Below are 25,287 nucleotides of genomic sequence, written 5' to 3'. Positions count from 1 at the left end.
GCATTTCTGTTAACATTTGAAATAAAAAATAGGTGGCAAGCCTGCCTCTCCTTTTTGCTGCCCCATAATTCTCACAAGACTTAATCGTCTCTAGAAACAAGTCTTCCACAACCCCATTTTCCTCCCTCACCCCTTACTTATACTCAGTTGCCCACAGCAATGCATAGTTCCTGGTGGACCATCAGTATTCTAGGTTACAATGATAGACTCTCGCTCTCCTTCCCTTCCCTCCTCCCTCCCCTTCTCTCTCTGTCTCTCTCTGGTGTCGGGTGTCCTTTGTCTCGTTGCTGTCATTTAAAAATAAATATAAGCCTGCATACCTAGAAAATTCATCAGGTTGCAGAAACCCTTACCATTTGCGTTTGGTCCATTTTACTGTCCAGCTGATAGACATATGACCATCAAATTTGTTATAAGGAGTAACAAGCTGATGGTCTACAAGGAATCATGCAGCGGGGAACACATTGGAAATCCTGCCTGTCAAAATCTTCCCTTCCAAACTTGTAGGTCTGAGAGGGCTAATTTCTTCTCTTTGCAGTCTTTAAGTTACATTCATATATTCTCAGTCTTTTGCGTTCCTAGAGCATATTCAGTCACCAGGCTACCCCAATCACTAGCATGTAGAAATCACTACCTTCTGTGGCTTGGTTTTGCCAGATTTATTATCACAATGGGGGTATTCATTATTAGATGTAGTGACCATGGGGGCCCAGAAGGAATGCATTGGGGGGGGACTATTTGGAGTTTTCTGCCACCCAAAAGATCCCCCTCAAAGACTGTCTAAATTCTCAGGGTTTGAGCAGACTGACTTCTCTCCATCCTTCCTGTGTTTCCTTAAGCTGGCTTACAGCTATCCTCAACAATCCAGTCTTTCTGGGATATATTTAGTACTCATCAGGCCAGGGGCGGGGTCTTTTTCTTTTCAAAGCAATTTTGGGGCTACTTTCAAAAGCAAGAAATTAAAAATTCTATGGGGTTAGCACAAACCTCTTATTTAAGGCTATCCTGAATAGGTTTTTTTGGATCTGAAAAAAAATCAGACAAGTTAGGTGTAATTCATTCTAATAATATCAACCTGTTTGTACAGTAACAAAACAGAATATTTGGCAGGTATCTGTGAATACAAATATGTTTTACATCTATGATTATAGTACCTAGTACACAAATATACCGCTGTCTTTAACAACATTTTGTGGCAGTTTTCCTGAAAATATATTTTATACATCTGTGAAGAGATGTACATGATATAATTATATTACAAAATAAAAACACTGCAGGTAGGAAGCAGATTTGTTTACGTATATAATGATCTTATTCACCATGATAACTGAACTCAAATATATGTGATTATTTATAGGCCATAGATCTCTGTTAACTTATTTTTAAATTTCTTTGTTGACTTCTGAAAGCAATAGTAGGACAGTGTCAGCCATAACATGCTACAGATGTATACTAACCTGTAAAAAGAAGTGGACCAGGCAAACTTCACCGTCATTGTTTCAGTTAAAAAGCATTAACATAAAAATTATAATGTTTAGAATCTGTTTTCATATGGGATACTGAATGGTCTCTTTGGATGTCACATTTGTGTTTCTTGAAATATAATCCATTTTGTCTTGCCTGAAGCTCCATTGTACAAGAGCATATTTTAAAATACATAAATATAGTTTTAGAAAGGTAGCCATGCTGGTCTGCAGTAGAAGAGGTAAATCGGAATCCAGTAGCATCTTAGAGACCAATAAAATTTTGGGGTGTATAAGCTTTTGAGAGTCAAAGCTCTTTTTAGCTCCCAAAAGCTAATACCTGGACAATTTTGTTAGTCTTTAAGGTGTTATTGGACTGGAATTTTAACAAATAGAGTTATTAAGATAGCTAGATTCAAGTTTAGCAGCACCTTTGAGAACAAGAAGTTTGGGTTATAAGCTTCTGAGAGTCTGTCAGGATGCTGTCGCTAGAGGGAGGATAGGAGCTGGGAAATTCAGCTTTGTTCTGTGCTTGTTGCATTTTGCAGGTGCTAATCTCATCGTCCTTGAAGATTTGAGCTGGAGAAGTGTTCCCAGCCTCTGCCTTTGGACATAACTATGACTCTGTTCTCATGGGAGGTGGGGAATGCTACATTATATTATCACTGGTTTGGGCGCCCTTTCGCCAGAACTCTCTTCGCTGTTGCTCTTCTGGCATGAATAAATTCCTTAAAACTTTAAGTGAGTTGTTTCTGATCTGAGAGTCTGACATCATCATAGTCCCCTTTGACTCTCAAAGGCTTATACCTGGAAAATCTTGTTGGTCTCTAAGGAACTCTGGACTTGAAGCTAGCTTTGCTACTAGCAATTAGCATGGCTATCATAAAATGTTTAGCGTATATGCATAACTGTTTAGGCCTTAGGGAAGGTACCACCAGACTCTGACAGGGAAAGTTAAATGCTGTTTCCAGGTGAGGAGATGTAGAACTAGGCACTGTGGAGAGAAAATGACCTCTTGGACACGGAGTAAGTCTTGAAAATAAAGAGGTTCATATTCATTATTCTAGTTTCTCTTTCTGGCTTGCAAATACTTTGTCCAACTTTCTGAGCATGTCTATGAAGCTGTATGATCAAGAACTGTGCTATTATAAGTGTACAAGTGGGGATCCACAAGAAACATGCAGGAGCAGTTATCCCATTTCCCCCACTTTTGCTTCCTCCCATCTTCCCCTACTTCTCTCTCTCTTTCTCCCTCTGGACACCCCTTTTTGTACTCACTCTTTGCTCCATGCCTGTCATTTTCTCTTTCTACCTCCATCCCATCATACTTTCTGCCACTTGTCACACCCCTGGCCTCCCACCTGCTTCCATTCTCCCATTGACAGCAGCTTTCCTGGAATCACAAGTTCCCCTTAGGGTTGCCAGCTCCTGGACAGGAAATTCCTGGAGATTCGGGGGTGAAGCCTTGGGTAGGAAATAACCTCAGTAGGGTGTAAGGTCACCCTCTGAATTGCATACTCTAAGCAGCCATTTTGTCCAGGGGATCTGTTCCGTGTTATCTCAATATCAGTTGTAATTCTGGGTGATCTGCAGCCCTCACCTGAAGGTTGGGAACCCTGGTTTCCCTGGAGGAAGTGGCTGCTTGGGAAGGTGGAGTCAATGGCATTATGTCCTTCTGAGGTCCTCTCCTAATCATACCCCACCAGACTTCATCCCCTCAAATCATTAGGAATTTCCCAATCTGGAGTTGGCAACCCTACCTCTTCCCTTCCAACAACCAACCCACTTTTATCTGCCTCTCTGTCTTGTTTTTCATCTCCTCCCTCTGCCCTTCAGCCCCTACCTCGGAAAACTACAATCATTCCCTACAGTGGGGATGAAAGCAGCTTACATTAATCTCCTCTTGTTTTTATCCACACAGCAATCCTATAAGGTAGGTTAGACTAAAAGTATGTGATTGGTCCAAAATCACCCAGTAAGCTTCCACAGCAAGATGGAAATTTGTACCTGGCTTTTATAGACCCTGTTCTGAAGCTTTAGCCACCATGCCACAACAGCTTTCATAGAGTGGCTAGTGTTGACCAGTAGCAAGCAACCAGACCTGGTTGAGTTGTACAAGTCAGATGGTATCTAAGTCACAAAGATGCTGCTGCCAGGCTATAATTGCCAACCTCCAGGTTGAACCCAAGGATCTCCAAGAATTGCAACTGTACTCCAGACAACAGAGATCTGTCCCCCTGGAAAAAATGGCATCTTTGGAGGGTGGACTCTATGACATTATACCGTGCTAAGGACTTTTCCCTCCCCAAACCCTGTCCTCTTCAGACTTCACCATAAAATATCCAGGAATTTCCCAATCTGGAGTTGGCAACCTTCTTGTCCTCAAACCTAGATCATATAATAAGTTAGCCCACATCATGATAAAAATGAACTGTGGAGAACTGCAAAAGAAGCAGGGCTGGGTTCACTTTTTAAAGGAACATTTCCAAGCAATTATAACCATTTAAAGTATCTCAACTTGACTACCTAGCCTGGTGCACATATTTGTAATTATTATAGTCACCCTGGTGATTTAAGCTAATTTTGAGGTGTGGAATAAATTGCATATTACATGAAGAAGAGGGACAAATAAGAGACAGGGTGCCTCCTTTAATACCATGGACATATTAACTGATATGGTACATATAAGACTTTGATCACCTTCAGATCAAGTATTGTGATCCATGGTCTTTACTCCTCACTAAGAAGTCTGTTTTCCTGAGGGTTTTTTGAGATGTAGAGTGAGCAAAAATGAAACTATAACATATGGCATGTCATATTTTTAATGTTCAGTTAGCAAACACTTAACAGGCTACCAAAAATAGTAACTATCATACCACTGAAAACTATCAGTGCAAAGCATCTTACAGTGCACTCCTGGGGGGAGGTCCGAAATCCCTCAGGGAGTGGCATGACTCCGGCAACAGCGTAAATGCCACTTGAACCAGCATATGGGGCATTTACACTGGCACTGTGGAGCAGTGCAGCAAAACAACACTCGAGCATCAGCTCTTCTGTGGCACCAGTACTTCTCCAGTGCAGGAGGCCATGCCACCGCCAAAGGGACTGGGACAGCCCTTTTGGCTCGGGAAGGCCCCTATTTGCTGGGGAAGATTTATGCCAGCAAAAAGGAGGTGCACAGAGCTGTTCCATGGGGGTTGGGGGATCATCCCTCTCAGCTTGCTGGTCAGAGTGCAGTAAGCCTCTTTTGAAGCAGTGTGGCTGTGCTGTGGTTGTACCATCCCTGGCTGTTCCACAACTACTCCCCTCCCCAGGATTGCACTGCCTATCATTTTGGCAGAAGAACTACATAAAGGTGTAGTAGACTTTCCAAAAACAGGTGATACATTGGAACTAGTTGATTAGTCTGGGGCAGGGTTTCAGATATTAAAAATACTGTTGGAAGGTTGAACATTTCATATTAAACACATGATTGTAGCATTTAAATTATCCTTAAAGTTTGTGTTTTTAATGTGGCTGACAGATTAAAAGCATACATAATAAAATATATCTCAAAACTATTAAAACTGAACAAAAACACATAATCAAAAGAGTTAAAACCATTGTTAAATATGTATACAAAAATGTCAAAACAACAATTAAAACAGGGCAGGAAAGAGTGATCACTTAGGGAACACCAGAAGAAACAAAATAAAGCAGAGCCCTTTTCAACTTCCATGGAAGAAGAGAAAAAAACCCTCACAATTTTGATGAAAAACTACCTCAGGTGAGGTGAAGAATCAGCAAAGCTGAAGCAAAAACTTCTTTCCTCCATGTTGGCGAAAGAAGAACTGAGAAAAAGAGGACTCCCCGCCCTCCCCTCACTTGACCGTTTGGGTGGGAATATTCCCTCCCAAGGGAAGGGGGGGAGTGCTCTTCAGAGCCGCAGAGCTGACAGAAAGCTGGTAAATCTTTCCATGGCAGTCCTGTGCAAGCACATTCCCAATGTGTGTCTGCACAGAAACCCACTCGAACTACAGTTATTTCTTGAAGGGACTAACATGCACCATGATAGTTTAACAGATAGTTTAAATTCTCTGTATTTATTGGCAGTGGGCACTGGAGGCTGGAAGCACAGGACAAAGCTGATACCTTGTTGTCTTGTTTGTTTGCTTTTCAACAATGTCCTTCCTGTGCTGAAGACATAGATCTAGTCTGGATGAGTCTTGGTTTAATCCATTGGGACAGTTCTTAACGGCCAAGAATTTGCAGTTTTAAACTTCATATCTGCCAGTGGTCCAAGTTAATCAAGTAGTGATGAATTCAGAATTCTGATCTCTGCAACTGTAAAGGGTCAGTGCCCACATTGTACCTTCGCTTATTTTCCATAGTACATGGTCATCATTTCTGGCTTGACTGGGTTATGTCTCCTATAGGTTTCACCCAAGATCATTTAGCCACCAAGATTTTACTGCCCCATCATGGAATATAGAACACGATCATCAGCAGCCCACCTTTGCTTAAAAACAGTAATGGATACGTAGGAAGGTGCACATCAATAATTGTTTTCCTAAGCATGCCGAATTTCTTTCAGAACACTTGAACTCTGCCTCTTGAAGAAAAACAATGAATTTTTCAGATGCTTCTCTGCTGGCCCTCAGCACATGTCAAGAAAAAGCGTGCAGCACACTGCCTTATTCCCTCTATGGCACGAGCAGCTGATACTGACTGAAACTCAAAACAAAGGATGTTTCACATTTGGCCCCTCCAGACATTATTCTGTTTCCATGGCAGCATATTTCTCACTCCAAACCTATCTGTAAAACATAAAATGGAAAACTTACTTGTCGGGGACTTGTTAGAGAAAGCAAAACAAAAATTGAACAATGGGTATTAGGCTGTTGAAAAGTGAAGTTATATGCTAAACACAACGGCTTTTCTTTAGTGGTTTACTAATGTAGATTGATTGTGGCAGGATATTATGAACTTTGTAGAAGATTACATAGGATTCTTGTTCAATAATTCTTGGCAGATAACCTACCCATTGCAATCTTTTGATTTCAACTGTACTGAAACCTGCGATTTTTAGTTACTTCTTCCCATAGTGAACCTGGCAGTGCTGTGTCAGAAGCAGGGCAAAATGGTACCATCCTCAGACAGAATAAAGGAGTCTGCAGTCTCAGAATCTATACAGATAAAAGGGTTTAAAGGCTTCTTTAAGATCCCTGTCGTTCAGTTGACAAAAAATATTGTCTCAAAGTGTTGAAAACACAAATGACTCTCAAACTTCCCGAACAATGGAGAATATTGTCAAAAACTATCCTGTAAGAAAATGAGCAGAGTTTAAGAGTTTGATTGGCTTAAAACTTAGTCCAAGGTGTCTAACAAAGGGAGTTCTGACTCTCAAAAGTTTATAGGCCAAAAACCTGATTGGTCTCTAAAATGCTACTGGATTTCAAATCCAACTGTTCTATTGCAGACCAACATGGCTACCCTCTGAAACAGTACAAGATAGTAAATCTTTATATCTGTGGATCCACCAGTAGGAGTTGTAAGCTCAGGATGGTGAATATTACTAGCACTGTGAACCATACTCCATGGATACAATGATGGCATCTGGTGAGACGCAGATGTGACAAGGGCAAGTCAGTTCTACAGTAGGCCAAGTTCATGAAGGAATTTATTTGAATACTGAAAAGTCTAGAGACCTTGTTGAGCTCACCAGTGCTGTATCACAAGAAAATGGAGCCTGGGGCAAGAACTAAGTTTTCCACCTCCGCCTCCCCTCCCCCATCTTCTCACAGAAGCAGGATGGGCTCAACCAAGGTTCTCCCAGCTGGGTGACGGGGAGGCCACACACGGTGGGGGGGGGGTGCTGCCAGTCCCCAGCAGGCCACGTCAGCTCCCTTCCAACAACTCGCTGGCCAGGTGCTCTGCATGTGCAGATGGGGGGGGCGCCCTTCCTGCCTGACAGGCCCTCCTCCCATCAGGCAGGAAAGGCAGTCACTACTGTCCAGGTCCTGGGCTTCAGCCGGAAGGAGCAGGAGGTGCTGGGGGGGAGAGGAGGGGTGTGAGGGATGATTTTCCACCCCCCTAGTGACTAAATGGGCACCACCCAAAGACATTTGACTCCTTATGTCCCCCTGGGTGGTACGCCCCTGGAGCTCAACATTCTTAGTGAACAGATATCAGAAATAGATCAGGTAATCCTGATTAGAGCAGGCAACCAAATTGCTTGATATCTGAATATACATGGGGAAAGTATTATTGTTTTAAATTAATTCTTGCTATTTCATCCATTTATGTTTACTATTTCTTGTGTCTTGTTCTTCATGTATCATGTCCAGAATTATTATTTCCACTGGGAGGGGAGAAACCCACCACAATAGCAGTAATTCTATGAATGTTGATGCAGTACATGATATACTGTGCATTAACTCTCCAACAGATGCCTTCTTCCAGAGTATTCTAGTTGTTTGTACTTTGCATTCTCCAGACTGAAACTGCCAGAAAAAGGATGACTTCAATCACCTTTTAGATTCTTCATCACATTTCAAACAAAACACCCGGTTGCTAATATGCAATCAAAATATTAGTTTCCTTTGACAGATAAGAATTTAGAAAACAAGCTTGAACACATTGTTTGACTCCAAAGATGCAAACAGATTGTATATGACAATGCCATCAGAACAAAACACCGTTTCACAAAGCTTCAGTTAAATGATCCTCATTTAAAATTTTTGATTAATGAATGAATTATCAATTAATTCAATGAATGTTTTCAACCACATGTTCAGCTGTATTTGATGCAATGCACATCTAAAAGGTTTTAATACATTTCTAGCTGAAGAAGTAAAATTGTATGAAAAGTTCTTGCTACAATGTAAGTTAATATCTAGAATAGGAATTCCCAAAGTGGGCACTACCACCCCCCTGATGGCAGTGGAGGGAGGTGGTGGGGAATTTTGGTACCGTGTGTGTGTGTGTGTGTGTGTATGCACAGGGATTGCTGGGCCAGCTGGTGAGTGAAAGGTTTTTTGGGCAGAATAGCAGTTGCAGTCCAACTCTATCTGCAATAGCCTTTGTGAAGTGGCCAGCTTGCCCCTGAGAAACATTGTTCTGCACTGCTGCCAGGTGCTGCTGGCTGTTGCATGCAGGGCCAGGTTCAATGGCGGGGGGCAGTGGTAGAAAAGTCCCTCTGCCCAACAGTGGAAGAAGTGGCATCCCCCAGCTTTGCAAAGCAATCCCTAAGGTGGGTGGGCAGACGGACTGTTCCTCATAGGAGCTGTCCAGCTCATGCCAAAATGTGGCAGTGACAGGAATTTCCTGTCAGGCTAACAACCTTCTTCATAGGGTTGGTGTGAGGACAAAATTAGGAAAGAGAGTTGGTGGGGAGAGAGACATGTATGTTTTGCTGGGGGTGGGAGGTGTTTTGTGAGCTGGTGCAAAAAATCATTGTTTGGTCGTGGTGGGGGAGGATGGCCACCCATGGCGGGGGGGCAAACTCAGGTTTTGTCTCGGGGTTCCAGTTTGCCTAGATACGCCTCTGGTTGTCTTTCAACATAAGCCTGGCTGGGCTAAACATAGAGACAAGGCCCTGAAGGGTAGCAAATGTGTCTCTGCTGCTGTTCTGAGGTTTTCCACCCTTAATGGTGGCGGATTCATCCCAGCGGCCCTGAAAGTATTCAACACGAAAGTGGTTCACCATCTAATGTATGGGGTTTCTATATGGATCCACGCATGGAAATCCACGCTTGAACAGTCGCAGTCCAGCTTCTTATATAAAATATCTGGAGTTCCACACTGTGTCCCCAATGCAGTCCTTTGTCTTGAGGCAGGACAGCACCTTCTGGAAACCAGGGCGTGGGTCGCCACTTTCAAATTTAGAGTGCGCTTCTGTTTCCATTCCAATTCCCACAACTTGGTCCAACAAGTGATGCATGAACTCTAGACCTCTGACTGGTGGCTACTAATCGAGGCTAAGATCTCCTCATTGGGCCTTGCCTGGGACTCCTTTCTCTTGCTCACTGCCAATGAGGTTTATCTGCAACTAAAACACACAAATTACCTGAGCAGGAGTATCAATAACTTTTGAACGAGGCACAGAGTTCCTGTTCACCTTTGTACTTTGGGATTATTCCCTGAAAGCTCTGTGTTGCCCATTATCTGAACCAACTTCTTAACCATAAACTCAGATGGGCATTCTCAAGAGCAAGATGTCAGTCAGTTTTATTACGACCATTAGGCCAACAAACAAGAGCAAGATGCAATTCCTTTCCATCGTCTTTACTTCAAGGCTGGTTCTTAAACATCCCTCGGCATGATCGACACTGTTCTTTCTGCCCTACTTACACTGACTCCCTGGAACACATCTTGCTCTCCTGCCCTAAGTATAACAGCTTTAGGCCATATTTCTCTGCCTTAACCTCGGTTGGATTCTCAGTTGGATTCTCGGATCTTCCTATCAATGCAAAGATGATTTTCCTGCTCAACAATCCCGAGGCTGAAATAACAGAAATTGTAGCCAAATTTTTGCTGCGCGTTTTGAATTAGGTTCCTTTGGCTGCTGACCATATTACTTTTACTGTTCTCTACTGGATTTACTCTTTACTCTCCCTGTGTTGTATATACCTAATAGAGGTCTCTGAATCTGAATCTGACTGAGGGAAAGCTTCCCACACGGAAGGTTTTTCTACTGTACATCAACTACAGATTATTTTGCAGAGCTGCAGTTTTATGTAAGTTTTGCTCACTCTGTGCCTTTGGATTATAATAGGCACAGTTGTATTGATTCCTGTAAGTTATGGTGGGATCTGTCTGCTTGAAAATGATGAATACTATATCTCAAAAGGCTGTGCACTAAAAGAAGCAATATTCTTATGAGACACTCAGATGTAAAGTTCGTCTGGTAGAGGTTATTAACTTTATGATTGCACTGTGTCAGTACATGACCCATAGCAATGTTCACCATCCATAAAACCATAGACTACCATGATCTGGCATTTCAGTAATATTCATCAGCAAAGATCCCAGCTCTAATAAACGGATGGTCAATATTTGCCTTATCAATATAAATGTCTTCGTTGGAAAAACAAAGTTATCCTGCCCTAGCTGGAAAATCAGAACTATAATATAACTGGGATGAATATATTTTGTAGATAATGTATACCAATTTATGAGAATGTACACGAGCTAACTGAATGCTTTCTTTTTTTTCAAAGAAGGATTCATATCACTGGAGTAGTCAGGTGTGAATTGGCAGAAATCTCATAATGATTGTAGAAGTATATCAGATACAATCATTAAGATGGACCTTCTGGAGAGAAAAACTCTGGGAAGCTATCCCACATTCCATATCTGTCCCAGGCATCACAGCAAGAAAGCAATTTTGATGCTTCACCCAGCAGAATTGAATGGGCTGGGGGGGGGAGGCATACATGACAACTTACAAAATTTTGTTGGCAGAAAAAATGCTGCAATTCTTTATAAGTTTGCAGTTCCCGCAGTACTGCTTACCCTAGTAAGAGTCTAGTATGAGTATATTTTTAGTATATTAAGACCCCAGCATATTGTCAGAACCGAGCATCTCAGTGTACTGCCTGGACAGAATACGTTTCAAGTCACTGTCTCTGCTTCATCATGAGTCTGTTTAAAGATGACATGGGGTCTTATTCAATTATCCAACGTACTTTTGCCTTAAATAATGTGAGATCTGTTTTATTTCTAATGTGATTTAGCACACAACCTGCTCCTATCACATTAAGGTTGGTTAGATTTTTTGGTAAACTCATGTAGAAGAATATGTCCAGAGGATATGTACTAAATTACCAGTACAAACTCTTCTACAATAGGAACGCAATCTCTATTTTTCTGTTCACGTAATTGGTGGATAGGGTCTTTGTACTCTAAGCTTGAACTGAGGCACTTGCTCAAGCCCTTTGGAATTCTGAGTCAAGAGAATAGTTAGATCTGATTTATAAAATGAGCAAAATTGTAATCTTCAGAATCTGTCCTCAGTGTCACAAAATGGTTCTTTGAAGGATGTTAATTTGCAAGTTACAAATTTTAGCTGCTGGAGGATTTGGTTTTCACAGAAATGTTTATGAAGTTACCATCTGGCTGAAGCTAAATAGCAAGCTGCTAGGTCAGTCCAAAGTAGTCTGAGTGTTTGATGCACTAGAGGGGGGAAATGTAATTTGTCTCAAGGTTTTGTTACCAAGTTATATACAGTGCTAAGTTGTGAGAACTGGACCGTGGGCAAGTTTTGGAAGTTCCCCATAATGAATTATGTAGCTTCTTGCTGGCAGCACCATCAAAAAATCCCACAGCATATGTATGGATAGAGATAGGGTTTATGTCTGCTGAAATATTTTAGCAGCCATGATATACTACTCAAGGTTGAATATTCAGAACTGAGATTGAAATTTTCTCTATGCAGTGTTGCTAAATAAGTATGCGAGAATGGTAAGAGACCATTTGTGCAAGAAAGTGTTATGGATTATAAATTATCTGATGATTATGATTTGCCTTGCCATATCTCCATCTTGCAGAGTACCATTTTTACTTCGATAAATTTTATGATGTTTTATGCTATCCTGTATTATTTTGTGTGGCCAATCTTTTGTGTATTTTCATATTTCAAGTGTCAATTATTAACACATTAGAAGAAACTCAACAATTTTAAGCTTATGCGCATGTGGATTTATGAGCCCCACAGACCATTACTCTTAATGGAATAATTTGTGTACAGTGACTTGTATCCAAACATGCAGTTCTTCCAACAGTTCTGTTTGTGGAAGAGTGAGCTGTCATTTCCACTGATCCCCCCCACCCCATCTCATTGCAGACCCCACTCTGCATCCACCCAGGAACAAAATTCGGTGGGGAGTGGCTCAGTGGGTTGCTGCAGGGAAGTCCCACTCTGCGAAGTCTGCAAATGTTTGGATACATGCCAGTATTCTCAGATACTTTTTAAAATTTTGTAGTTGCAAATGTATAGACTTCCAAGTTTAAGGAACTGGAACAGAGTCAGTAAAGTAGAAGATCTCCCATATTCCATATGTATGAAGGAAGTTGGGAGGAGCTGAGATGTCAGTGCAATCCAAACCAGAGTTATACCCTTTAAGCCCATTGACTCCCATTGGTTTAGAAAGATGTAACTCTGGCTGTTGTGGTTTTCTGGGCTGTACATGTGTGTTCTGGTAGTTTTTACTCCTAACGTTTCACCCACATCTATGGCTGGCATCTTCAGATACATCTCATAGTAAGATGTGTTTCACCCTGGCGGAGTCTGCACGGACCAAAAACAGCGCCCCAGGGACTGTAAAAAGGCCGTCTCTGGGGCACTGTTTGCATGGCTGCTGCCTCCACAACAAGGCAGTGCCGTGCTCCTCCCCCTCCCCCCCCGGTGGAAATGCTGTTTCACTGCCTCACAATGAGCGAGGCTTTTGAGAAACAGCATTTCCCTGCTGGCACCGTGAAAACAGCACCGGGTCGGCACCTCCATTTTCTTTCCCCACACTCACCTTCTCTCCCTGCGGAGCTCCGCAGGGATGGGCGGGAAGGCATGCCCACACTGCCCTTTGACCCCTGGGGGTAAGTGTGGGGAAAGACAGAAAGTAAGTGTAGGAAAATAAAATGGAGGCGCCTCCATGCGGAGGCAACTCCGCAGGCCGCAACTGCTCTGGGGCCACTCGCACCTCAGCATGTGAACAGCCCCAGGGCTCCACCGACATCACATATGGAGAAAGGAATGGGTGAAAGGAACAGGGAAGCCACAGCTGCCTTTTATCTTTCACTACCTCTGGAGAATGTGAAGGTGCACTGTGAATCTCCATGTTGCGGCACTGTGTGAAAACAATTCAAAGAAATGTGGGACAAGAACGATATCTTGCCCTGTGTGGTATGTATGTCAGTAAGGAAGTGAAGAGGAAACAGGAGCAGGTACATTGTTTATAAATGTATTCAGCGTTTGATGCCGATCTGACATCGGGCTGGCATTAGTCTTCTAAATATATATCAGTACACCATTAACACCCTCTCACCCCACACCCCACACCCCACTCAATTATGAAGGCCACAGACTTGCCCTTGTAACTGAACAGAAAGCAATACTTCAAGAGCACCCTTTTTAAAATTAACAATGCTACTATTATGTTCAAGGAAAACCCTGCTTCAAAATTCAAATCCTGCCATGTAAGAAAAGCAAGACATTTGTTTTCAAATATGTTTCTCAAGGCTGTCCTTGATCTGCCAATTATTTATGACCTTAGTTTTCATCATTGTGTTTGTCTTTAAAAGAAATTCCCTTTTGACATACAATGTAGCATTTCAAAATATCATCTTTTCTAATGTCCCTTTTATTCAGCAGCTGCCATTCTGTGCCATTGTTTTTGTCGCTGTGAGTATACCCCCTGCCCATATGTTTCAAGCAGTGACTGGGTGATGCTTAATGGTTGTGTTAGCAGTCTCTGACACTGTACATAATTTCATTTGATTGGTGAACTTTCCAAATTAAATGTTATCTTGTCTGCCTATACCTAACATGAACTTAGGTTACCCATTCTTTAATTTGATTTTAAGAAATGATCCATGTGTATTTATCAAGCTATAAAATACTTAGAAAAGTAAGCGCCACATTTTGAGACAGAATGGCTTTAAAACAAGGTGCTGAAACTAAAGTTGCAAGATTCAGTGTCATTAGATTTTCTGTGCCTGTAAACCACCTCTGTTAATCTCTTGCCCTGAAGACCGTACTGGGTCGCCAGAAGTTTGCTGAGACTTGACAGCACTTTATTCACTCACACAGAACATTTGCAAAAGAGGTAGCATTGTTCAGATAGCATTTCTCCTGCCAGAGCGTTGTCATGGTAGAAGAAGCAGCACCTGCTGAATTGCACCATTTTGAACCCAGTTACTTCAATAGATTTAAAAGAGTGTCTGCCTAGGACAGTGGTGGCGAACCTATGGCACAGGTGCCAAAGGTGGCACTAGAGCCCACTCTGTGGGCACGCGCAAACAGTCGTCCCCCCCCCCACCACCACCACACACATCTAGGCTGGCCTGAGCCACTGGGCTTGATTATTAGCATTAAACCAAAGACCTAATTTGGGGGAAGCAGTGTGGGTAACCCTGTTAAGTGCTGTTAAGCCCCACTGATTTTCATGCGAAGAACTAAAGCATGGTCCTTTACCTGGGAGTAAGCTCGTTCGCTGGCAATGGGGCTTGCTTCTGGGTGAACCCTTCTAGGGTCATGATTCACCCGTTTGAAGAGTTGCATGGTTACTTCAAAGCAAAGCCAACGACTACCACCAAACTTACTCCTGAGTAACGCACACCTCGGAGTCAACTATTTTTTCTAAACTAAAATCTCAGTATTCAGGTTAAATTGCCGTTTTGGCACTTTGTGATAAATAAGTGGGTTTTGGGTTGCAATTTGGGCACTCGGTCTCGAAAAGGTTCGCCATCACTGGCCTAGGATGCTGAATCTAGGGTCCTAGTTTTAATCCTTTACTTAATCTTTTTTTATTTTATAAAATAATGCCAAGTCCTCATTCAGGGGAAGGTTAAACTTTGTATATTCATAGGCTATGTAGATATTGTATGGGTCTGAAGATCTGTCCTTTAGTAATACGAGTAAGAAAAATCAAATAAAGAATCACTACTGCTGATGTGTGCATTGAAATTATGTTGTAGAGATATTTTCACATATGGCATATTCTAACCATACATTTCACCCTGTAATTTAGTCACATTTCTCAAAAATCAGTATTTTAAATACCATGTCTCTGTTACGCTGCATGTGACCACCTGATCTGCAAAAGTTTTAAACCACAGTGCACTTCTTCCAGGTGACTCTGCATAATATCTATATAGTAGCTACTTCAGAAGGCTGTAGAATTGGATTGTAAATATATCCTTACAAATTTAGGAACAAATGACCATTTTTTAAATCTTGTATTGGTTCTGGGCTTTTTTCCTTTTTGTTGAACAGTCAAAAGTGAATTAACTCTACGTAGGATTATAAACTCTAAAGGACAGAAAACCCACTACACAGTTCTCAAGAACTCTGCAAAATGGAAGCTGCTCAGTGTCCTCTTTCTGAGCATGTCCCATAATGTGACTTCATTGGAGCTTACAACCTGCTTACAGGTGGTCCCCCAAGCAACCTTCCTGGAAGAGTGCAAGCCCCTGCTGTTCTTACAAAGAGGCAGCACTCATGCAGAAGTACCATTTATATTAACTGGTACTTTCACAATTGCACATTCATGACATCCCTGTTTTGAGCCACCACATTTGCTTGAGTCACAGCATGTGCGAATGGCTATCTGGGTCACACAAATGGCATATCTACATGAGCAGTGCCCTGCCATGAAGAGGACAGAGGTACTCTCTTTGGAAAACTTGCTTTGAGAATCCAGTAAGAGTCCATCGAACTTAAGGTGCTCCTGCTAGATTCAGTGGCCTGTTGCATACTCATTCAGTCTTTGCATATCTATGTTCTGAGCCTTTGCCATGGTGCAGATTTTGTTTTGGGAGAATTCAGGTATTACATTATGTTTTACACAAACCTTTTTTATGGGATGCTGCTATGTATTATGTTGTTATCATGTGTTGTGTTCAGACTGGAGACCATTTCAGATGATACATTGATGGCCGCCTGTTTTGCACTTCCTGGCCAGTCTTGTGGATCCTTGTCATTTGTATATAAATCATGTATGTGTTATTAGATGTGCAATTGTGCAAATACTAATGGTGTGAAATTTTCAAAGTTTTTGAAGCCACAAAAAGAATTGGGAAGGTGATGGCCATTCTGATGGATTGTTCAAACACAAAACTTTCAGGGGACTTAGGAAAATAAGTATTGGATATAAAAGAGCCAGCATGGTGTAGTGGTTAAGAGCAGGTAGATTCTAATCTGGAGAACCAGGTTTGATTCCCCACTCCTCCACCTGAGTGGCAGAGGCTTATCTGGTAAACCAGATGTGTTTCTGCACTCCTACATTCCTGCTGGTTGACCTTGGGCTAGTCACAGTTCTTCGGAACTCTCTCAGCCCCACCTGCCTCACAAGGTGTCCGTTGTGGGGAGAAGAAGGGAAAGGAGTTTGTAAACCACCTTGAGTCTTCTTACAGGAGAGAAAGGTGGAGTATAAATCCAAACTCTTCCTCTTCAATCAGCTCTAAATCTATTATTTTAAGAAAAAAATTATGCATTACTTATTTAATTCATTTGTACCTCACCTTTCTCCCCAATGGGGACCCAAAGCAGCTTACAGCTTACTCTCCCCAATGGGGACCCAAAGCACTTTTCTCCCCAATGGGGACCCAAAGCAGCTTACAGCTCTCCTCCATTTTATCCTCCCAACACCCCTGTAAAGTAGGTTAGGCTGAAAGAGTGGGACTTGCCCAAGGGTATCCAGCAGACTTCCATAGCTTGAGCAGGGATTTCAGCCTGGGTCTTCTAAACACTAGTCTTGACACTCTTAACCACTACCACACTGGCTCATTATATATGTTAGCACACAAAAGAAAACCGTTTTGTATATTACAAAATCTAAAGGTATACATGCTTTAGTTTTGTTCAAACAATAAGTTGCAAATTTTCTGGTACTACAGATGGAACAGCTAAATGCATCCTAGTTTTTACCGGTTGGAAGAATAGGACACAAATAAAATAGCCACTGAGAAATAGAAGTCATCAACATTGTAGTAAACAAAAGGATTTATTAATTCTATACAGTCAACATTGGTCATAAACAGAAACAATACAGAAACCTACAGCACCTACCTATTAGAACTGACTGTGGGAGTTGTAAGCACACCTCAATAAAGCTATCCCACCTTCCAACTGCTTCTTACTGAGTGAGAAAAACAAAGTATGCCTGCAGCTAACTGAGGCTAACTTGCAAGTTGTCCTGGACTTGTTGGTGAGGCCACAATTCAGATTTCATCCATTCAGTTGTTCCATAAAAACAGCCCTCTGACCAAAATGCCCAAGAATGGAGAAAAACAATCTGTAAGGAAGGAGGCACAGTAAGAAACAGTGGGCAAAACTTGAAATGCAATAAAAGATGCAATTAAAATATAAAAAGGAGACTTATGATTAGTTAAGTCAGGAGTTATGAACAGAAGCACAGACATTAATAAAGATTAAAATGAAAAAGTTGTATTTTTCACACATTAATTTTTAAGAAATACAATATCAACATCTTGCAATTTTGAACTTTTCATTTCCAATGACTTTCGACAGCTGAAGGTTTGCATGGATTTACTCTTCCACGCTACCCTGTTTGTTGATCTGGTGTATGTTTTTCTAAATATGGACATTTTTAACATGCCGCAGAAGACAGAGGACTCAGAGGGTGCTGGAAGGATTAGAGAGATTATCAAAATAGTTATTACCTAATACTGTGGATTACCTTGTATTGGGGTTACATAGTTACCAGACGTTGAAATAATAAAATATAGCTTAAATAGCATTTTAAAAGTTTGTCTTGGAGACATTTTTTTTTCATCTTTCTGAAAGAGTTTCATAGGAAGGTAGTTTTTTTCTCTGTTTCCCCCAAAATGCCCTTCTCAACTCCTTGTTCCAGGGCCTTTTGCTTCTTCCACACATGTGAATGGAAATGATAATGTGTGAAGTGTCTGTATGGTAAAGAGACACAAGTATGACCTATGTGATTGCTCTCAGCACATGGAGGTGCTCATCTGTAACTTCCAGCCATATGTTAAGTTCAATCCTGCCAGGCCTCTGGCCTTCCTGGATTCCCAAGCAGTCATTGGACTGTGGTGGATATATCACAGAGCTAAAGGTTATGGACAGCCACCTCATGGTTGCTCCTGGAAGTGTGTCCGATGTCAATGAGCTGTGTTACAAAGGATTAATTCAAGGCAGAACAGGTGCAAAGAACAACAGTCAAGATTATGAAATACAGAATTTATCATGGAAAGATATTTTAAAACTTTTGCCCATTTAGATTAGTAAAAATAAACTGAAAGAAGTGTTGGTAGAAAGGAGCAAATTACTTAGATTAAAGCACAATAGCTGTAAAGTGATCATTGACTTCACATTTGAAATCAGGCTTGGAAGGTTTTGAATATTACAAGTATCAAATTCTGTAGTAGTTTCTCTAGCAAGTTAATGGGTATAAAGAACTTTACTTGGGTTTTCAACGGGGCTTCTCACAAGTGAACCCCACAAAGCCTAAAGGGGAGATCTCTATCTCTAAACATAAAATTGAGACTGCAAAAATGAAAGGGATTTTGAGGGGGTAAGGGGATGGGAAAATTCGATGTCACAAACTTCTGCTGTTTCTCAAAAAACTAATATTCTCAGAACCTCTAACCCATTTCTCACCAGACCATTTTCTGCATGGTTGTCAGTTATCAACAACAACATATTTGATGTACACCATCTTTGTACCAACACTAAGAAAATCTTCTGAACTAGAACATTTTCTCCCATAAATCAGTGACACCAAGTAGTTTTGTCTTCCAAACAATGTGCAAGCAACTGAATATAGATGATGATCATAAAAGTATCCTGAAATTACTGATCTCCTCTTGGTCAAACTGGTTGCAGGGATACCACTCTGATAAATATTTAAGATGAAATGTATCAACCTAGACATGTTCCCTACAGATGTAGATGTATACTGAAATTGCTTTACTTCTTCACAGCAGGGAAAACCTTTGTTTTACGCATCTTGTCCACTCCACAGGAAGAACTCATTGTTCTACATAGCTTGTAAACTTAATGGAAGGGGCTTTTTTTTGTCCTGCACAGTAGATACCCAAAAAGGGAGTCTCTGACCTGCACAGCTAGGAACTGCATGTGTAAATTATAAAGGTTCTAAACTCTGCTCCTGGAATCAAAGAAAGTTGCAAACTTTGCAAGATCAGGAAAAGGAGTTTAAGGAGCTGCTTCTCTTTTTAAAAAATGTAACAAACTTTCAACAGCTTTCCACAACTCCAAAAATATGCTCATCTTCATTCTCCCTTGGTTTAAAAAAAATCCAATAAAGCTGAAGTATAAATATGATTTTAAGGAAATTGGCTAATTAGAGTTTGATGCACATATTTTTGATCATCATTACAGAAAATATGACACCAGACTGTATTTAGCAGTTTTCTGTTTAATATCGAATTTATCTCAATATAGTTTCTCCATCCTTATAATGTTTGTCTTACCTTGCATTCAAATATATCTCATTTACTAATTAATTTAATGAATTCATGTGAAATTTGCTTATGATTCCAGATTATGATGTTTTAGTATGTGAGCCTAATACCATTCGTTCTGGCAATCCCACAAACGGACCCCCGCCCATTTCATCAGTATTTATAATTATTCTCATTTTTGCATGGAATCCCTGCCTTCTGGAAATGCCGCACTATAGATTTCTGAAAATCTGGCCTTAAATCCATGCATTGGCTTCTCTGCTTGTAACTTTGGTGCCATGTGGGAGTGAATTTCATTGCACTGATGCAACAATTGGTGCAAACCTATTTGGTGGTACAACAAAATTTAGGATAATCACTCATGGTACAGCTAATTCCCAATCCTGCTTATTGCTGAGAAAACATTTGCAAGATGGGCTAAGCACATTCTTGGGCTTAGCACATCTACAGAGCAAAAACACTTTTAAAAAAATCAGATTCAGTTGTCCAATTCAGTCACTTTCTGAACTGGACCTCTCAAATGCAAAGAAATGACGTGCAGCCACCACCACCACCACATACACATTTCAGTATCCAATTATATATGCTGCTGTGCCATTTGTGGCAACTCTGGAAAAAAAATAGCACCCACAGTGGGTGTGTGATTCTAATCACTTTCCTCCTTCCCCATCTAGGATAACCAGTGCCATCAAACCATCATATGCAGGGATGTTGTCGTATCATATATCATATGCATCCCACTTTTGAGTGCTGTGGATCAGGAACACTGACTCTCCAGTCCTGGCAGAGCTGCCCCTGCCCTTGGAAATCTGCTATTCTGCTTTGAATGCAATAGCTTGCTAGCTCTGCATTTTGACAGCGGGCAGGTAACAGAACCCCCTTGGTCTCCTAGGTTAATAAAAGCAGCAATTCTTTGTGACTTCAGCATGGTCTTTCGTATACCAGGAAAAGCCATTTGGATAACCATATGCTTGACTTTAATAATTCAGTCAAAATCAGCGTGCTTGACACAATTATTGACAGATCGATGTCAGTTTGTTTATAAATTTCTCATTAATTTGTAGGTGTATGTATATTTTTCCTTTTAAGATTGCACTCTTATTTTTAAGGAGTTAAATTTACTACACAGTAATTTCTTTCCCTCTCTTTCTCTGTTTGAGGTAATACAATAGTTGTTTCCCACCCACTCTGCTGCTCTGGTATCTCCCTGATTCTGCATGAGTTTTCAGAAATAATTGCCGGTAGTTCAGCAAATTCATTAACTAATTCCCTTACGACTTTGTGATGCTTGTCATCCAGACCTGATGATTTGTATATTAAATTTTTCTAAGTATTCCCTCACCTGTTTCTTTCCCCCTAATTTACAACAGTATTGAAAAGGTCTTCATTGTTTGTCAGAACTATTTTTCTTTATTATTAGACTGATATTAAAACTGTATACCATCATACTTCTTTTAGATAAACAATCTATTTCATCTTATTCATTAATGGATCAATTTTGTCTTTATTACTTATTTTCACTTCGTATTAAAAAGGCTTGCAGCTCCCCAAAATACCTTTGATGAATATTCTTCCCTTAAAATGCCTGCCTAAATATCACTTCCAGATTTTAAACTGGTTACCTCACAATTTTTTTCTTTTCATAGCAGCTGTTTTCTATCTTCATATCTTGGAGCACTTTTTTGTGAAACTAGATGGAATCTTTCTATTTATGCTTCTGGTGCAACTGAAAAAAATTAACTCTAGGATATTCCAGGATGTTCTAGCCTTCTCCCACTCACTGATTTTACTACACTTGCTCATTACATCATGATTAATTCCCCTGTGGTTTATTTCTAGAAGTTGTTGGGTTGTTATTTTATACATCACTCAGTGCATTTGCATTAAATTTGAACAGTTTTTATTCACTCGTTTCAAATATTCCACATTTTCTTCTCTCCAAGCCATTCTGCCTCTTGGCAAAGAGTTTATACTAATAGCTGCCTCTCCCAATTATGCTTCTTAGTAACTCTCACTAAATCGTAATCAGTGTCTTTGATCATAGATATCTACTACATCTTTTTTCCAACCAACAAATGTTTCATGAAGCTGCTCTATAAAAACCTATAGCCAGTAATTGGGAGTCCAATTAGATGATGCCTTAGTTGGTCCCATCATGATCCTTAGAAATATGCAGCCAAAGTCCAATGTCTCCTTAATTTTGCATTGCTCCCCCTACTAGCAAAATAGGTATACTACATGTAGATGCACTGGGTGGCAAGGGCCTAGGAAGACAGTGCAAGGAAATTCCTGCCTTCATGGGGGACACCTTGGATACAGGAAAATCTTAACGCAGGTTACAAAATCAACACCCTCCCAATAACCTGAACTGGTAGGAGGCCATGAGTGTGTATGCACACTATCCTCCTGCTTCCCTAGTTTTCATTAGCAGAGGGCAGTGGGCGGTACCAACTGGCTGCACAGCGTTGTTGAAGGGAAACAAGATTGCTGCTAGTTTCCATTCACACTGGAGCCTGTGGAGGAAGAGGGTTGGACTCAGAGGATATGTGATGGATTGTTTGGGGGATCTATGTGTATTGACCATATTTTTACCCAAGGTGTTTTATCTGGTTCATCTAGAGTTTTCTCTCTCTCTCTCTCTCTCTGTGTGTATATACATATATATATATACACACATACACACACTCCGAGAATAAGCCAGCTGCCTTACCTATGGTCCCATGCCCATGCCATCTTCCTGCTGGTTAGAACAATCCCAGACTTCTATTTTTACCTCTTTCCATTTGGTGAAATCATCGCATAACAAGGGATCAATTGGACATGTCCACAGATGGTGGTTATAATCTTTGCATGCTGTGAAATTCAGTACTACTTTTCCTTGACAGTTGACTGTGAATATCTATGAGCAGAATTTGGCATCTCAAATGTTATGAAGGGCCAGCATATATACTTGACAAGATGAGAGTGCTAGGATTTCATAGCAATCCTAGTCAAGCAACAAGATCATCATAATTGTAGTAAGTAAAAAGCCGGTGAAGTGATTTTACCACAAGGGAAATTGTTCATCCATCAGTGAGATTGTTACTAGTAAGAGACAATGAGGAGAGGGAGTTCAAATTGCCTTAGCCCGTTGAATCATCAGGTCCCTCTAGATTCAAAAGCCTGAATTGGTTTTGGAGAGGGTGGCGTAAGAGGATTGCTGCTGGAAATCTTAACAAGTTGATCATAGTCTCAGTAACACAAGCTAGAGTGAGTATGATCTCTCCCGAGGCAAAGTGTAGGTTATATAGTGAAGGAGAAAAGATGAGGAGCACAATTAGCACATAGCTTCTCTTGCTTATTTTCTTGTCATGTGTAGCTGGAAGATGGCTGTTCACAAAGGAAAATGTATTAAATAAATGATGAAGCATGCAGTTCTCTCTAAAAATGACTCCGTGTACAAGTAGACCCATATTCGCAAATGAACACGTACTAGGTAAAAGTGATTAAGAGATCTCTAGCAATTAGAAGGGGGGGTGTTCTGTTCTTGGGCTGTTGGTGGGGAAGGTATAGGGAATGCTTGTCCAGAGAAGCATTCCACCATGCAAATGTGCAGAACGAAATAGCACACGAAGCAGATTTGTGAATGGAGAGCATTGATTATTGGTGGTTTCTGTTTAAATGGAATCAAAACCTAGGAGAAAAGTGAAATGTGTTGCTGCGGCTGTTTAAAAGGACAGCATGTAGGGCACTTGATTGCCTTTCTGCTCCCAGTCTGTATGCCAAAAGGAACACCATGTGCTGACGTGCAAGATGTGTGCACAAGACGTGTCCGTGGGCAGCTGAGGTGTCTTTGCAAAAGCAGAATCTGTCATTTTCTTTGTGCGTCAGTGAATTCTTTGAGCTCTTAAAGACGGCCTCCAGGACTTTTGCTGTGATGTAAACTCTTTGTGCAAAAGGTGCTTATGTACGATTGTAAAGTGCAGTTATCCTTGTTTCAAGTGACCAGTCTTACACATTAAAAAGGTATGGGGAAAATATATGCATGAAGTGAATTTGAAAAGCACGTCTCTGTTGAAACAGGTATACGAACTGTAGACGGGTCTTTGTGCAGTGGTTGCCTCTGGAGAGGGAATCTCTTTGTGGAGGCAATAAGAAAGTTGGGTTTGTATGGGGGCAGCCTTACCATTGTATATTGGTATCACATCACTGCTGTGATCCAGTGGGGACTCAAAGTATGTTTTGTGCGTGTGTGTGTGTGTATGTGTGTGTGTCTTCTATCTCAGAGACACCCAACCACCCGTCAGGCAAGCTCTCCTTCAGGGTAGGCCAGGGCCATCCTGTCCTTTATTGTTGTAACTCCCAGATTGTGATACTCTCACAAAACTGTTGCTAGGCAACAAATGTGGTTACCAGGTCTCAGCGAATAGCTGAAGGGGAAAGAAAAGTGTTGCACCATTGTAGAGTAACCATAGCAATGACCTACTATTACAGAGTGGAGAATTATCATTAACAATGTTAAAGTATCATACAGGAGCCTGGGATCGGGAGGCTTCTCAGCAGCATCTCTGCATAATTGTGTTATCTCCGAAGGGCTCTGAACTCTTTCAGGGCACCTGGTTGCCAGGGTGGTGTGGAGGTGGGGGGTGGGGGGACAGTATTATTAGATAATGCTGCTATTTGGTTAATAAAAAGACAGCGCAGGGCAGTGAAAGAGGGGTTTTTGGGGGAGGCTCCTGATCTACATAAATGTGACACAGAGGAACCTAAGGAAAAAAACAAAAACATTTTTCTGGAATAGACTGAAGGCACCAGAACTACTTAAAAACTGGTAATTTGTTTAGCCATGTGTCTGTATGAACTAAAAGTGTAAAATTCTCTGTGCCTGCAGAAGACTCCTTGGATGGACATGTATCTTTTAAATAGCAGCGGCGGGAGGGGCATCTGCTATTTTGCTGCAAAAGCACTGCTGGTCTGGTGTTCACTGGATTCTGGCCCCCAGTGGTGAAATCACTGCTAACCCTAGAGAATGTATAACCCTAGAGAACCAGCTCTAACAGGAGAAAGTGGAGAAAAGGACTATTCTGCTTAAAGCTGTGTCTGGCAACCTAAACTAGGGGCATATGTCTGCTGGACTTTGTGTTAAGCTTCCTAAAATGTGTCCCTTTCAAAATTCAGGATTGCTGAACCCCTGTATCTTTGGTAGTTACATGTATAGAATATTGGCAGGTTTGTTTGTCAGGAGAAAATCTGCATCTGCCCAAAAGAAGCCCTGCCTTCCTCTGAACCAGGTCACTGTAAAGCAGTTCAATTTAGCAGGTGTTATGTGTTGGTTTTGATCCTGTGGCTCAGCCTGTTGATTTGCGGAGCCCTGTTCAACATGGTCCCCCTGTACTGTCCTTATAAGATGGGAGACTGTGGGAGGAGGTAGTAAGAACAGGCAAAGATGCTGATCTGAAAGCATTTTGTCCCCTACATCACAAGTCAATAAAAACTATTAATTCTACTGGGAAAGATGGGAATGTCTGAGGGCAAAAAGGGAATAGTGAGCATTCATCAGTGAGATCTTTCTCCTGTCTGACCTAGGAAATGACTCCTCCCCCCATCTTAGAAGGGCAGTGTCTTGAGCATGTGCAGAATGCTTGGGGAGACCACCTCCCCTTAAAGCTGCACTTAGATAGTAGGA

At 41.2% G+C, this 25,287-nt stretch overlaps 1 protein-coding gene and 1 long non-coding RNA gene across 6 annotated transcripts in view; one reads left to right on the top strand and one right to left on the bottom strand.

Annotated features, from left to right (window-relative positions):
- The window catches only part of FAM172A (family with sequence similarity 172 member A), a 273,126-nt gene that overhangs the window by 244,547 nt on the left and 3,292 nt on the right, over nt 1-25,287 (top strand). The window lies entirely within an intron of this gene.
- Nucleotides 4,270-25,287, bottom strand: part of LOC125436593 — a 42,418-nt gene continuing 21,400 nt past the window's right edge. Inside the window, exons 2-3 of the long non-coding RNA XR_007245086.1 lie at nt 17,230-17,455; nt 4,270-6,259 (exon numbers count right to left, since the gene is read on the bottom strand). This is a non-coding gene — a long non-coding RNA (uncharacterized LOC125436593). The remainder of the gene's footprint in view (nt 6,260-17,229; nt 17,456-25,287) is intronic.

Source organism: Sphaerodactylus townsendi, linkage group LG07, assembly GCF_021028975.2.
Source record: "Sphaerodactylus townsendi isolate TG3544 linkage group LG07, MPM_Stown_v2.3, whole genome shotgun sequence".
Lineage (NCBI taxonomy): Eukaryota > Metazoa > Chordata > Lepidosauria > Squamata > Sphaerodactylidae > Sphaerodactylus > Sphaerodactylus townsendi.
Note: the sequence above shows the minus strand (reverse complement) of the source record. Positions and strands in the feature narration are given on the sequence as shown.